This window comes from Hippocampus guttulatus, unplaced genomic scaffold (genome assembly GCF_054856545.1).
Source record: "Hippocampus guttulatus isolate MCC_2025c unplaced genomic scaffold, RoL_Hgut_1.0 HiC_scaffold_29, whole genome shotgun sequence".
Lineage (NCBI taxonomy): Eukaryota > Metazoa > Chordata > Actinopteri > Syngnathiformes > Syngnathidae > Hippocampus > Hippocampus guttulatus.
The window spans coordinates 402,501-408,457 of record NW_028233888.1 but is presented as its reverse complement, the minus strand read 5'-3'; positions in this window follow the sequence as shown (position 1 = coordinate 408,457).

Genomic DNA, 5,957 nt, shown 5'->3' with positions numbered 1-5,957 from the left:
GGCCGGCTCGGCGAGCGTGCGTGCCCGGGAAAAGGGCCTCTTGGCCGGCGTGAGAGTTTAATAATAGCGGGCCGGCCCGGCGAGCGTGCGTGCCCGGGAAAAAGGCCTCCTTGCAGGCGTGAGAGTTTAATAATAGCGGGCCGGCCCGGCGAGCGTGCGTGCCCGGGAAAAAGGCCTCCTTGCAGGCGTGAGAGTTTAATAATAGCGGGCCGGCTCCGCGAGCGTGCGTGGCCGGGAAAAAGGCCTCTTGGCCGGCGTGAGAGTTTAATAATAGCGGGCCGGCTCATCGAGCGTGCGTGCCCGGGAAAAGGGCCTCTTGGCCGGCGTGAGAGTTTAATAATAGCGGGCCGGCCCGGCGAGCGTGCGTGCCCGGGAAAAAGGCCTCCTTGCAGGCGTGAGAGTTTAATAATAGCGGGCCGGCTCGGCGAGCGTGCGTGCCCGGGAAAAGGGCCTCTTGGCCGGCGTGAGAGTTTAATAATAGCGGGCCGGCTCATCGAGCGTGCGTGCCCGGGAAAAGGGCCTCTTGGCCGGCGTGAGAGTTTAATAATAGCGGGCCGGCCCGGCGAGCGTGCGTGCCCGGGAAAAAGGCCTCCTTGCAGGCGTGAGAGTTTAATAATAGCGGGCCGGCTCCGCGAGCGTGCGTGGCCGGGAAAAAGGCCTCTTGGCCGGCGTGAGAGTTTAATAATAGCGGGCCGGCTCATCGAGCGTGCGTGCCCGGGAAAAGGGCCTCTTGGCCGGCGTGAGAGTTTAATAATAGCGGGCCGGCTCATCGAGCGTGCGTGCCCGGGAAAAGGGCCTCTTGGCCGGCGTGAGAGTTTAATAATAGCGGGCCGGCTCATCGAGCGTGCGTGCCCGGGAAAAGGGCCTCTTGGCCGGCGTGAGAGTTTAATAATAGCGGGCCGGCCCGGCGAGCGTGCGTGCCCGGGAAAAAGGCCTCCTTGCAGGCGTGAGAGTTTAATAATAGCGGGCCGGCCCGGCGAGCGTGCGTGCCCGGGAAAAAGGCCTCCTTGCAGGCGTGAGAGTTTAATAATAGCGGGCCGGCTCCGCGAGCGTGCGTGGCCGGGAAAAAGGCCTCTTGGCCGGCGTGAGAGTTTAATAATAGCGGGCCGGCTCGGCGAGCGTGCGTGCCCGGGAAAAGGGCCTCTTGGCCGGCGTGAGAGTTTAATAATAGCGGGCCGGCTCATCGAGCGTGCGTGCCCGGGAAAAGGGCCTCTTGGCCGGCGTGAGAGTTTAATAATAGCGGGCCGGCTCATCGAGCGTGCGTGCCCGGGAAAAGGGCCTCTTGGCCGGCGTGAGAGTTTAATAATAGCGGGCCGGCCCGGCGAGCGTGCGTGCCCGGGAAAAAGGCCTCCTTGCAGGCGTGAGAGTTTAATAATAGCGGGCCGGCCCGGCGAGCGTGCGTGCCCGGGAAAAAGGCCTCCTTGCAGGCGTGAGAGTTCAATAATAGCGGGCCGGCCCGGCGAGCGTGCGTGCCCGGGAAAAAGGCCTCCTTGCAGGCGTGAGAGTTTAATAATAGCGGGCCGGCCCGGCGAGCGTGCGTGCCCGGGAAAAAGGCCTCTTGGCCGGCGTGAGAGTTTAATAATAGCGGGCCGGCCCCGCGAGCGTGCGTGCCCGGGAAAAAGGCCTCCTTGCAGGGGTGAGAGTTTAATAATAGCGGGCCGGCCCGGCGAGCGTGCGTGCCCGGGAAAAAGGCCTCTTGGCCGGCGTGGGAGATTGAAAAAATTCCCCCATTCATTTTCAATGGCGGGGGTACCAGGGGTAGAGCTGGGGGTACCAGGGGTAAAGAGCGGGCCGGCCCGGCGTGCGAGTTTGGCCGGAAAAGAGGCCTCTTGGTCGGATTGGGAGATTGAAAAAATTCCCCCATTCATTTTCAATGGCGGGGGTACCAGGGGTAGAGCTGGGGGTACCAGGGGTAAAGAGCGGGCCGGCCCGGCGTGCGAGTTTGGCCGGAAAAGAGGCCTCTTGGTCGGATTGGGAGATTGAAAAAATTCCCCCATTCATTTTCAATGGCGGGGGTACCAGGGGTAAGCTGGGGGTACCAGGGGTAAAGAGCGGGCCGGCCCGGCGTGCGAGTTTGGCCGGAAAAGAGGCCTCTTGGTCGGATTGGGAGATTGAAAAAATTCCCCCATTCATTTTCAATGGCGGGGGTACCAGGGGTAGAGCTGGGGGTACCAGGGGTAAAGAGCGGGCCGGCCCGGCGTGCGAGTGTGGCCGGGAAAGAGCCCTCCTGGCCGGCCTGGGAGATTGAAAAAAATTCCCCCATTCATTTTCAATGGCGGGGGTACCAGGGGTAAAGAGCGGGCCGGCCCAGCGTGCGAGTTTGGCCGGGAAAGGGGCCTCCTGGCCGGCCTGGGGGATTAAAAAAATTCCCCCATTCATTTTCAATGGCGGGGGTACCAGGGGTAGCAGTACCGATTTTGGTCGTTAGGGGCGCTGTAGTAGGTAAACCAGATATGCGGAGTTAGGGGGTCAAGAAGGCGAAAGGCTTAGAAAGTGACCGTTCACCAAAATACTTTCCGAAACGTATATAGGGGGGCATGTGTCGGACGAGTCACCATGCTTTCTCGATGCTGGAGGTACCAGGGGCACAAAGTTGGCCGGGAAAGATGCCTCTTAGGCGGATTGAAAGCATGAGAAAATGCCCCCCATTCATTTTCAATGGCGGAGAGCGGGCCGGCCCCGCAGCCGAGTGTGGCCGGCGGAGAGGCGTCTCGGTCGGATGAATGAAGCGTGGAGCCGGCCTCTGACGGCGGAGCTCCGCACTTTCGAATATTTTCTATCTCCCCCTCCGGGCGGTCGACGGCAGTTGGGAAGGCCGCCCGAGAGGCGCCCGGGGCGGATACCTCGGGCGAAAAGCCGGCCTCTGACGGCGGAGCTCCGCACTTTCGAATATTTTCTATTTCCCCCTCCGGGCGGTCGACGGCAGTTGGGAAGGCCGCCCGAGAGGCGCCCGGGGCGGATACCTCGGGCGAAAAGCCGGCCTCTGACGGCGGAGCTCCGCACTTTCGAATATTTTCTATCTCCCCCTCCGGGCGGCCGACGGCAGTTGGGAAGGCCGCCCGAGAGGCGCCCGGGGCGGATACCTCGGGCGAAAAGCCGGCCTCTGACGGCGGAGCTCCGCACTTTCGAATATTTTCTATTTCCCCCTCCGGGCGGCCGACGGCAGTTGGGAAGGCCGCCCGAGAGGCGCCCGGGGCGGATACCTCGGGCGAAAAGCCGGCCTCTGACGGCGGAGCTCCGCACTTTCGAATATTTTCTATTTCCCCCTCCGGGCGGCCGACGGCAGTTGGGAAGGCCGCCCGAGAGGCGCCCGGGGCGGATACCTCGGGCGAAAAGCCGGCCTCTGACGGCGGAGCTCCGCACTTTCGAATATTTTCTATCTCCCCCTCCGGGCGGCCGACGGCAGTTGGGAAGGCCGCCCGAGAGGCGCCCGGGGCGGATACCTCGGGCGAAAAGCCGGCCTCTGACGGCGGAGCTCCGCACTTTCGAATATTTTCTATTTCCCCCTCCGGGCGGCCGACGGCAGTTGGGAAGGCCGCCCGAGAGGCGCCCGGGGCGGATACCTCGGGCGAAAAGCCGGCCTCTGACGGCGGAGCTCCGCACTTTCGAATATTTTCTATTTCCCCCTCCGGGCGGCCGACGGCAGTTGGGAAGGCCGCCCGAGAGGCGCCCCGGGGCGGATACCCCGGGCGAAAAGCCGGCCTCTGACGGCGGAGCTCCGCACTTTCGAATATTTTCTATTTCCCCCTCCGGGCGGCCGACGGCAGTTGGGAAGGCCGCCCGAGAGGCGCCCGGGGCGGATACCTCGGGCGAAAAGCCGGCCTCTGACGGCGGAGCTCCGCACTTTCGAATATTTTCTATTTCCCCCTCCGGGCGGCCGACGGCAGTTGGGAAGGCCGCCCGAGAGGCGCCCCGGGGCGGATACCCCGGGCGAAAAGCCGGCCTCTGACGGCGGAGCTCCGCACTTTCGAATATTTTCTATTTCCCCCTCCGGGCGGCTGACGGCAGGTGGGAAGGCCGCCCATTCATTTTCAATGGCGGAGGTACCAGGGGTGCCGCTGAGGGTACCAGGGGTGCCGCTGAGGGTACCAGGGGTGCAGCTGAGGGTACCAGGGGTGCCGCTGAGGGTACCAGGGGTGCCGCTGAGGGTACCAGGGGTGCAGCTGAGGGTACCAGGGGTGCCGCTGAGGGTACCAGGGGTGCCGCTGAGGGTACCAGGGGTACGGCTGAGGGTACCAGGGGTGCCGCTGAGGGTACCAGGGGTTCGGCTGAGGGTACCAGGGGTACGGCTGAGGGTACCAGGGGTGCCGCTGAGGGTACCAGGGGTGCCGCTGAGGGTACCAGGGGTGCGGCTGAGGGTACCAGGGGTAAGGCTGAGGGTACCAGGGGTGCCGCTGAGGGTACCAGGGGTGCGGCTGAGGGTACCAGGGGTAAGGCTGAGGGTACCAGGGGTAAGGCTGAGGGTACCAGGGGTAAGGCTGAGGGTACCAGGGGTACGGCTGGAGGTACCAGGGGTAAGGCTGGAGGTACCAGGGGTAAGGCTGGAGGTACCAGGGGTAAGGCTGGAGGTACCAGGGGTTAGGCTGGAGGTACCAGGGGTAAGGCTGGGGGTACCAGGGGTAAGGCTGAGGGTACCAGGGGCGAAGCTGGCTGGGGGTACCAGGGGTTGGGCTGAGGGTACCAGGGGTTGGGCTGAGGGTACCAGGGGTAAGGCTGAGGGTACCAGGGGCGAAGCTGGCTGGGGGTACCAGGGGTGTTGCTGAGGGTACCAGGGGTGCCGCTGAGGGTACCAGGGGTTAGGCTGGGGGTACCAGGGGTTGAGCTGAGGGTACCAGGGGTAAGGCTGAGGGTACCAGGGGTGTTGCTGGGGGTACCAGGGGTCGCCATTCATTTTCAATGGGGGAGGTACCAGGGGTAGGGCTGGGGGTACCAGGGGTAAAGAGCGGACCGGCTCGCCGGCCGAGCGTGGCCGAAAAAGAGGCCTCCTGGCCGGATTGAGAAATTAAAAAAATTCCCCCATTCATTTTCAATGGCGGGGGTACCAGGGGTATGCAGTACCGATTTTGGTCGTTAGGGGCGCTGTAGTAGGTAAACCAGATATGGGGAGTTAGGGGGTCAAGAAGGCTAAAAGGCTTAGAAAGTGAGCGTTCACCAAAATACTTTCCGAAACGTATATAGGTGAGCATGTTTTGAATGGGTGACCTCCAGGGCGACACAGGGGAGGCCCCTAAGAGTATAATCAGACCATCGTGAGGGTGTTTCCAGCCACCCAAAAGCACTGGAACGGCCTCTGACGGCGGAGCTCCGCACTATCGAATATTTTCTATTTCCCCCTCCAGGCGGTCGACGGCAGTTGGGAAGGCCGCCCGAGAGGCGCCCGGGGCGGATACCCCGTGCGAAAACCCGGCCTCTGACGGCGGAGCTCCGCACTTTCGAATATTTTCTGTTTCCCCCTCCGGGCGGTCGACGGCAGTTGGGAAGGCCGCCCGAGAGGCGCCCGGGGCGGATACCCCGTGCGAAAACCCGGCCTCTGACGGCGGAGCTCCGCACTTTCGAATATTTTCTGTTTCCCCCTCCGGGCGGTCGACGGCAGTTGGGAAGGCCGCCCGAGAGGCGCCCGTGGCGGATACCCCGTGCGAAAACCCGGCCTCTGACGGCGGAGCTCCGCACTTTCGAACATTTTCTGTTTCCCCCTCCGGGCGGTCGACGGCAGTTGGGAAGGCCGCCCGAGAGGCGCCCGGGGCGGATACCCCGTGCGAAAACCCGGCCTCTGACGGCGGAGCTCCGCACTTTCGAACATTTTCTGTTTCCCCCTCCGGGCGGTCGACGGCAGTTGGGAAGGCCGCCCGAGAGGCGCCCGGGGCGGATACCCCGTGCGAAAACCCGGCCTCTGACGGCGGAGCTCCGCACTTTCGAATATTTTCTGTTTCCCCCTCCGGGCGGTCGACGGCAGTTGG